The 9,254-nt window shown below is 37.5% G+C and overlaps 1 pseudogene across 1 annotated transcript; it reads right to left on the reverse strand.

The window, feature by feature from the left end:
* Positions 1 to 879: 879 nt before the first annotated feature.
* LOC308350842 (olfactory receptor 52E8-like) lies at positions 880 to 1,804 on the reverse strand (annotated as a pseudogene). The gene has a single exon. The product of its transcript is annotated as an olfactory receptor 52E8-like (transcript).
* Positions 1,805 to 9,254: the final 7,450 nt, after the last annotated feature.

The raw sequence follows: 9,254 nt of genomic DNA on the forward strand, positions 1-9,254 counted from the left end.
GGTTTTGCAATTTTGCAGATACATATATTAAGGACAGACTGGTTCACTTTGACAGTAAGATGTTTTTGGGAGATCTGCACAGATGTAATGAGCCTGGGAATATTCCACACAGAGTCAGTCATAGGAAAATTTCTCTAAATTCTTCTTCCTATAAGACCTTGAAATGTTGTGTATATTTTTATTTTTATATTTCTGTGACTAATCAGTTTCTAACATATAACAAAATGTCAATAATATTATGGATAACAACAATTAGGAAATTAAGAAAGGAATGAAAGAATCTGTCACAAGTATTAAATACCTGTATTCCTTGATGTAGATATATATATATATATATAAATTTGGTAATGTGGCCGACACAAAACTATTTGCAAATAACAAGCATTTCATTCCATAGTCCTGTTTATAATACATGCTCTGTAGAAGTTATACAGGAAAGTAATAAAGTCTTATAACTAAGTTGTCCAAAACTTTTAGGTGTTCTATAAAATTCACGGTGATTGTTTTGACATTAATCTTGTTATATGTTTAAGATGGGAGAGCTAGGGAAATTATGGATGACATAATACTAAGATCCAAGTCTTTTTTCTGTTACAAGATTCTGTAGTTGAGAAAAATAATCTCTTTCCCCTAGATTAAAGTGAGTTATCTCTGAGACAGTTTATGTCAGTCTTTTTTCAGAAGGATACTTGAGGGGCACCTGGTTGGCACAGTGGGTTAAGCCTCTGCCTTCGGCTCAGGTCGTGATCCCAGAGTCCTGGGACCGAGCCCCACATTGGGCTCTCTGCTCAGCGGGGAGCCTGCTTCCCCCTCTCTCTCTGCCTGCCTCTCTGCCTACTTGTGATCTCTCTGTCAAATAAATAAAAAAAAAATGAAATCTTAAAAAAAAAAAAGAAGGATGTTTGAAACTTTTTCTCGAATCTGCTTAGTCCTCACTCCATAGACGATAGGATTGAGAGCAGGTGGAACAACAACATACAGATTGGCGAGGAGAATGTGAATGTATACGGGAACATTCCTGCCAAACCGGTGGGTCAAGGAGAAAAAAGCTGGAGTGAAGAAGGCTAGGATAACACAGATATGGGAGCCACATGTATGAAGTGCTTTGAATCTGGCATCCTGAGAAGGAAGGCAGAAGACAGCTCAGAGTATTCTCACATAGGAGATAACAATCAGTACAACATCAACAAACACCATTGATATAAGAATTAATCCAAATATCATGTTTACCTTTATATTGGCACAGGCCAGCCGAGCAATTCCCATGTGCTCACAGTATGTGTGGGGGATTATGTGGCGTCCACAGAAGGGAAGTCGCAAGATGAGAAACACCAGAGGGATAACCAAAATGAAACACTACAACAAGGATGAGACCAATCATCCTATTTGTGAGAATCAGGCTGTATCTCAGAGGACTGCAGATGGCAACATGGCAATCAAAGGCCATTGCCACCAACACAACAGTCTCCCTGGCAGTGAATATATGAATAAAGAACATCTGGGTGACACAGCCTCCAAAGCTAATCTCCTTTAAATTAAACCAGAATATGCCCAACATTTTGGGGATAGTGGATGAGGACAGACCTAGATCAATGGAGGCTAACATAGCCAAGAAGTAAAACATAGGCTGATGAAGACTCTGTTCATTCTTGATCAGAAACAGGATAGTGATGTTCCCCACAAGGGCGATCAAATACACAGAAAAAAAAGGAAACCCAATCCAGACGTGCATCTCTTCAAGGCCGGGAACTTCCAGCAGGAGGAAATAGGAGGGGTGGAACTTGGTATCATTTGAAGGGGACATCCTCTCTCCATTCTTTTGAAATTGCAGATAAAACAAATTATCAAATATTTAAAAGGCCAAACCACATCCAATAAAGAATACAGTAAATTTTGGGTGATGATCAACAGGAAATCAAGAAAGATGTAATATATCCTTAATATATGGATTGATTCAGATATTAAAAAATATTAACAATTCTGCTAAGTATAGTGAACAAATGTAAGAAAATCTGATTTTATAATGTTATTATTTGGGGGATGAGACAGACAATATTCAAATAAACAAAAGAAAGTTTGGGGGGTACAGATGTCATATATGTGCATATTTAAATATGTATACTGGGAAGATGTAAGGGATATAAGATATAAGGGATATAAGATATATAAGTGATATAAGAAAAACAAAGCATGGCATTGGATACTAATGAAGTTGGTGTCTATTTAAATTTATTGTGAGGGAAGTTCCCTCTAACAAGGTGATACTAAGCAGATAAATGAATACAACATTGGGATGATTTAGTGTAAAATTAATGAACATTAAACATGTTTTTTATTTGAGTATAGTTGACACAATGTTACATTAGTTTTAAGTGTTCATCTTCTATACTCATCACAAGTGTAACTACCATCTGTCCTGTTTCATCACTATTACAATATCATTAACTATATTCTCTGTTCTGTGCTTTTTATTCCTGTGACTTATTCCTTCCATAACTGGAAACCTGTACCTCCTAGTCCCCTTCACTCATTTTGCACATCCCCCCCATCCCTCTCCCCTCTGGCAACCATCAACATCAAATACATTTGAGACATGGGATGACCCTTGGATTTGAATCTGGAAAGGAGGCTCCTTCAGCCTTGTGGGTCATGAACTGAAAGTGATAAATGCTCTTCTCTGATAAGTCTGTGAAATAGGGTTTTAGGAAAGCTGGTGACTCTCTTTCTAGGGTATCAGGTAGTGGTTTTTAAGGAATGAAGAAATTGAATTCTTCTTATTTAGTTTATTTTCCTCTTTTTCTACAGTCCATGGTTGGTGTGGTAAGTTGGAGTGAGGTGGTTCTGCTTGGGACGTTCCCCAAGCCCCTCAGCTCAATGAGAACCCAGGTAAGATGGACAGATGAAGGAAGTACTTATTTCTGAGGGCTTTCTCAAGTTTTCTATAGAATTTTTTTTATCAAAATTTACTCTAAAAATTCTGGATAGCAAAAATAAAAACAAAAGAATATACTTTATTTTAAAATACACTGTTTGATCTATACTTAAAAAAATACTGAAATTGAGAAACAAAGTAAGAGACTTTACCTCTACCAAAAATATTTAAACAATACCTACCTAATGTTCTTCTGTTCCTCACAGCTTCAACCCTATTTCAGGCATTTCTTGTTTCAACTATTTCTCAGACCTCCTATCCCTTATCTCCAGTGCCTGGCTCCCAGAACCCACCCTTGAGCAGCACCACTTGGCTTAGCCATGACCATGATTCTTTTACGATCAGACTACAGCAACATCTCCCCTTCAGACTTCATTGTATTTGTCATGCCTACAAAGGAAAGTTTATACTTGTGCTGCAGCAGATGTCCAAACCCCAGCGTATCTCCCACAGAGCCCTTAATCCCTAGGGTCTGGAGGGTTCCTCTTCCCGAAAAAAGACAATTAATTCTCCTATGACTCTATTTCTGAACTCTGGGATCTACGGTTGTTGCCTTGCATTATTAGTCTCTACTCTGACCCACAGATTCTATCCCCCAGCTTTACCTTTGTCCTAACAACATTAAACTTTTCAGAGGTGTTGATTTTGATTTACAATAATAGAGGCAAAGTAAAATAATTAGGAAAGTATCACATAGGCTGGAGAAATAACAAGTATAAAAATAACACTAACACCATGATGTGTAAAAGTGGTACTGAATAACAACAAGGAAGAGGGCTCTAAGGCCTTCTGAGTCATCCTACTCTAGTTCAAATTAGGGAGTGGATAAACAGGGCACATGCCCAATCTTTTAGAATTGTGTAGTTAGTGAAATTTCATAGACATTGGAGCTGTAGCTGGATTTTAGGTCCTCCATTACATATTGCATTTTGGATTCATCCATAGAGATGCAGTATCTCCTCTCCTAGGATCCAAGATCACTGTGACCTGGAAGCAGCAGCCCTATTCTACCAAGTCAGAATTGAGAGCTCAGACTTTGCTTCTCATGCCGTCCAAGCTGTATGTCCTTTATGTTCAGATCAGCATATATTAGGTTTGCAGGGTCTAGGCTACACCACAAGTGAGTAGGTTTACCCAAGCAGGACAGTAGAATAATGTTGTAAAGAGGCTACAAATCCCCCATATATGAGTGGATATAGGTTAGTGAATGCAATATGGAAATCTGAGAAATCCATGAGAACTGTGAGAATTAAATGAGGGGAAGGGATGGGGGAGAACTAAATAATTTACTGCTATATGTGATGTGATGAACTGCTAACATGATCCACCTCTCAACACTCTTCCAGAATTGAAGTTATGACTTATCTATAGCCAGTTTTCATGGTATTCTGTAGGAGACCAACTGCCTGTCCAAGGGGCCAACCTGTAAAAAATCTGAAAGATTAACCCCTTCTTATCAGTCTAATCACTTACTCCAAGGAATGGCTTCTATTTGTCCTACCCAATGCCATCAGAAACTCAGGCCATTTAAATCCATAATGCTGAGTGTGTCCTCACTGACATTATTGAAGATAATACTGGAGGATGGTGATGAATGTATTCTGAATACCACCAATGGGTAGTTTATAAGAAATGACTTTATTCAGGGTGTTTATGTCATAATGCAAATGGTTCATTTAACTCTTCAGGGAAAGTATGCACTAGCACACACAATTTGTCTTTGTATCAGCCTTTCCAGTGGTCTCTTGCTCCAAGACCTGCCGAAGATTTAGATAAGGTTTGGACATCTTAATGGTCGTGAGTTATCTTTGCAGTGCTTAAACTGGTATTTGTTGGAGTCTGTCTTGGAAAGTCAGTATCTCTGATTTGTCATTCAAGTCATCAGATAACTCTAGGGTTCTAGGAGGATCTTTGGCATGATTCCCCCAGGGTCACATCTATGGAATAACTTCTTGACAATTCTAATCTCTTAGGGATGGAGTATAATTTTATAATTTTCATTGCCCTCATCTTCCAGATGGTTCACATTCTTCATTAATATTCTCTGCATGCCATGAGCTACGTGATCAATGAGTGCATGAACTCCAAACCCTTTGATTATCATAGAAAGAGTCCTTACAACCCAGTGTTTTTGTCATAAACCAGAGTTGGGAACACAGTAAATCTCATCACATGTGTCCCCTGAATCAGGGAACCTCACCTGTTAGTTCAATGAACTTACTTGGATTCCCTTGCAATTATCAACTACATGGGGAGGAAGAAGATGGGAAATCACAGTACCATACGTGTACCATACACAGTAAACTTCTCTCCTTGTTCCCATTTAATGAAGACAAATAGCAGCCCAGCAATGGTGTGCTATCTGAGTGACCCTCTCAGTCTCAGGATGAGATTCAGGGAATTCACTTGTTTGTTTCAACTTGCTATGACATGGAGATACAAGGAAATTTCATCAGGAGTCTCTTCAATGCATTTGGATTTTTAAATTATACTTTCATCTACATAATAAAGCACATCTCCTTCTCCTGCATCAAGATGCTAGTTTAGCCTGTCCCTCAACAAATCTATGACATCTTGGTTAGGTCCCTTCAGAGCCATTACAAAAAATAATGAAACAATTTTAGAATACTGTCTCTGTTTATGAAGCATTCACCACTGCAAAATTGCAGATCTTAGAAAACAAGTCACCATAAATATTTGGTGACCGACCTCCGCATTCGATTCCTTAACTTTGACTATTACTGCCACTTCAAGCAGACTGTTTCTACCTCTAAAGTGGCTCTCTGATCTCCATTCACTTGGTTCATTTCCAGAAGGCACAGAGTTGACTGACCAGATGCACAGCTCACTGAACTAATTGTGCCACACGGCACACTGACCAGGCCTTTAGGGAAAAGAAAAATATTGTAAGGTTCTTATGGAGAAAGGAGTAGTAGAACAAGTGTGGATTTTTCCTTGTCAATGTATTCTAGAGTAGTATGAAATACTTTGTAGGGCCGGATGTCAGACTCCAGGAAAATAACCCTGACCCTTGGGCTACAGGACATTAAATCACCAGTCCCTTGCTTATGATAACAGAGACTGGGATCCAAGATAATAAGATGGACTAGATGATTGGCTTATAACTTTATTCCATCAGCTCAGATTCATTATTTGGGGGAATAATAACTAGAGTGATTAAGGGGATGGGGTCCACATTATGACGATTCAGTAGCAGGTCACGTGAGAGACTTGACAGTTCACCCCTTTCTGTCACTCAGTATCAGGGGATGAGAATCAGCACTTCTCTGGCCTCACCCAAGGACTTGTAGCCAAGCCTTGTTGTTACTGACAATAACCTGGCTGAAAAGTGCCCTGATCTGCCTCTTGGGATACTACCGATATCAACAAGCTTGAGCACTTAACAGTGACTGTTGTTCATGGCAATGTGTTAGGGGCCAACTGTATTTCTGGAATGCATGCATGAAGAGAACCATTCAGTTAAACCTTACTTTAAACTCTATTTGATGATAGATCTCTAACTTCCTTAATATCCCTGTTTTTCTGTACTATCTATCATGCAGGCAAAATCTTCTAAAATTTCTTTTGATTTCAGTCTATTTGACTTTCACAGCTGGTGAATGAACTCCCATTTTATAGATAGGCAGTTGTCCATCCATACATCCATGCATCCATGCATGCATACATCGGTCCTTCCAACAAATATTTATTTAGCACCTGATATGTTCTAAGAATTGTTCTAATAAACAAAGAAATCATGCTATTAACATGATTTTCCTTCTCTTTAATGAATTCTGTACTTGATGCTAAAGTATCTGTGTTCAAAAACTTTTTATTTTTCTGTTTAACAAGAAGTTAATGTCTTGAACATTCATGACTTCGTATTTTATCATTTTTACTATAAAGATAATCAATAATGTACATGATTATCAACTGAGAACTACTTACATTTAATTATTGTATGTCAATATAATGTGATGCTATGTAGCTTTCAAACATGCATAAATTGGCGTTTGAAGGAATCACAAGAAACTGGTATGGGACATTTTTTCTGGCAAGAGATCTGGAGAATAGAAGTCAATGACAGGAAGTACACTTTATAATCTCCCCTGTGAGAATTTCTTTTTAATTAGTTTTTGTTTTCTTTTTTTAACCTTTAAATTGAAGTATGACTGACATAAAAAAGCCATACAGATTTAATGTATATGACAATGAGTTTGAAAATAAATATATACCTGTGAAACCATCACCACAATCAATGACATAAACGTATCCATCACTTCTGGGCCGCCTGGGTAGCTCAGTCATTTGAGCATCCGACTCTTGATTTTGGCTCAGGTCATGATCTCAGGGGTTGTGAGGTCAAGCGCCATGTCAGGCTCCATGCTGAGTCTGGAGCCTGCTTAAGATTCTCTCTCTCCTTATTCCTCCAACCCTCCCCCTCACTCTGTTCTCTCTCAAAAACAAAAAAAACAAAAAACAAAACCATCACTTCCAAAAGTTCCCTCTTGCCTTCTTTACTTAGTTTTCCAAGTAAATGTTTTCCTCAATTACAACACTTAATGTGAGATCTACACTACCCTTTTAGGAAATGTTTAAGTATACAATGCAGTACCGTTAATAATAGGCTCTTCAGTGTTTTCCAAAATAGTAAAAATATAGTTCAGTTACTCCAGAATTTAACATCTTAAAACAATAGATATTTCTTATCTCATACATTTTCTGCATATACAGATGACAAATAAGCAAGGTAAACATGCTCCGCATCATCAGTCATTAGGTAAGCATAACTTAAAAACACAATAAGATGCCAGTAGACTCTTGCTAAAATGACCAAAATTTAAAGGACTGACCATACTAAATGTTTGTGAGGGTGTGGAACAAGTAGAACTTTTATGCATTGCTGGTGAGAATGTAAAATACAACTATTCTAGAAATAATTTTGTCAGTTTCTTAGGAAAACTTTATGTATATCTGTGATTCCACTCCTAGGCTTTTTTACTCAAGAGAAATCAAAGTATATGCTTGATCAAAGACTTGCACATGAATGCCCATAGCAGCTTTATTTTGATATACAAAACCTGGAAACAAAGGAAATGTCCAACAACAGATAAATGGATAAACAAATTTTGGTATATCCATGAAATGGAATACTACTCAGCAGAAAAATGTATGTGTGATTAACACAATAATAATTTGATGAAACACAAAGTGGTCAGGGGAGCAGCCAGGCTAAAAATATTATATTCAGTAATATTTCATTTATATAAAATTCCAGAATTGTATAGAGAAAATCTATAGTGACAGAAAGTATATCAGTGCTGTCAGGTTTAAGTGATGTTTGGATCACAAAGTTGTAAAAGGAAATTTTAAATGTGATGAATATGTTAATTAACTGAATTGTAATCAAGGTAATGATGATTTCCCATGTTTATACATATGTAGCAATGCCCATTTTTATCAGTGTCTGTACTACAATTTCCTAAGAAGGTAGGTGCTCAATATATGTTTGTGGTATGTATAAAAAAATAAATGAATGGGGAGCATTGCATGTTTATTCCTTGATGGAAAATACATTTTCTAGTTTAACAAAAATCTATGGAGTTCTAGGGACAGTGCTTTTGCTAGAAATAATCAGAATTTTTGAATAACTGGTATGGTCTCTTTTTTCAGTTTTATCTACTAGCTGGGAAATTCTTCAGGGACAAAACTCTGTCTTACATATTACTCTCAAATGGCACCGAATTCAGTACCATACAAATAACACAAAGGCATTAGAAATAGTTTTATTGGATTTAACTAAATTGGTTTGTGGGTCCTTTTTAAAGAAAAGTTTTCAAGTTGATATACAAGGTCTTAGAAAAGTACAGGAATGATCCAGTAAGAAGAAGATCAGTCAGGTACCTGGGTGGCTCAGTTGGTTAATGTCTGCCTTAGGCTCAGGTCATGATCCCAGGGTCCTGGGATCTAGCCCCACATCAGGCTCCCTGCTAAGTGGGGGGCCTGCTTCTCCCTTTCCTTCTGCCCGTCCCCCTACTTGTGCCCTCTCTCTCTCTCTCTCAAATAAATAAAACCTCTAAATCAATTTTTAAAAAAAGAAGAAGATTGGTTCGTCACTGTCAAATCACATATCCACTGTCTGTCTGGTATGAAAGCCCTCTTCATCTACAAAAACACGTTCCTCTCATTATGTTGGGATTTACTTTTATCTCTTCCTTCAGTGGCCTTTTTCTAAGGAAAAGTTTGAGCTTCCCTTCTTGTATTTGTTTAGTCTTTATCACATAGACAATAGGATTCAGGGTAGGTGGCAGAAGCAGGTGTA

The sequence above is a fragment of the Martes martes genome, assembly GCF_963455335.1.
Source record: "Martes martes genome assembly, chromosome: 10".
Taxonomy (NCBI): Eukaryota; Metazoa; Chordata; class Mammalia; order Carnivora; family Mustelidae; genus Martes; species Martes martes.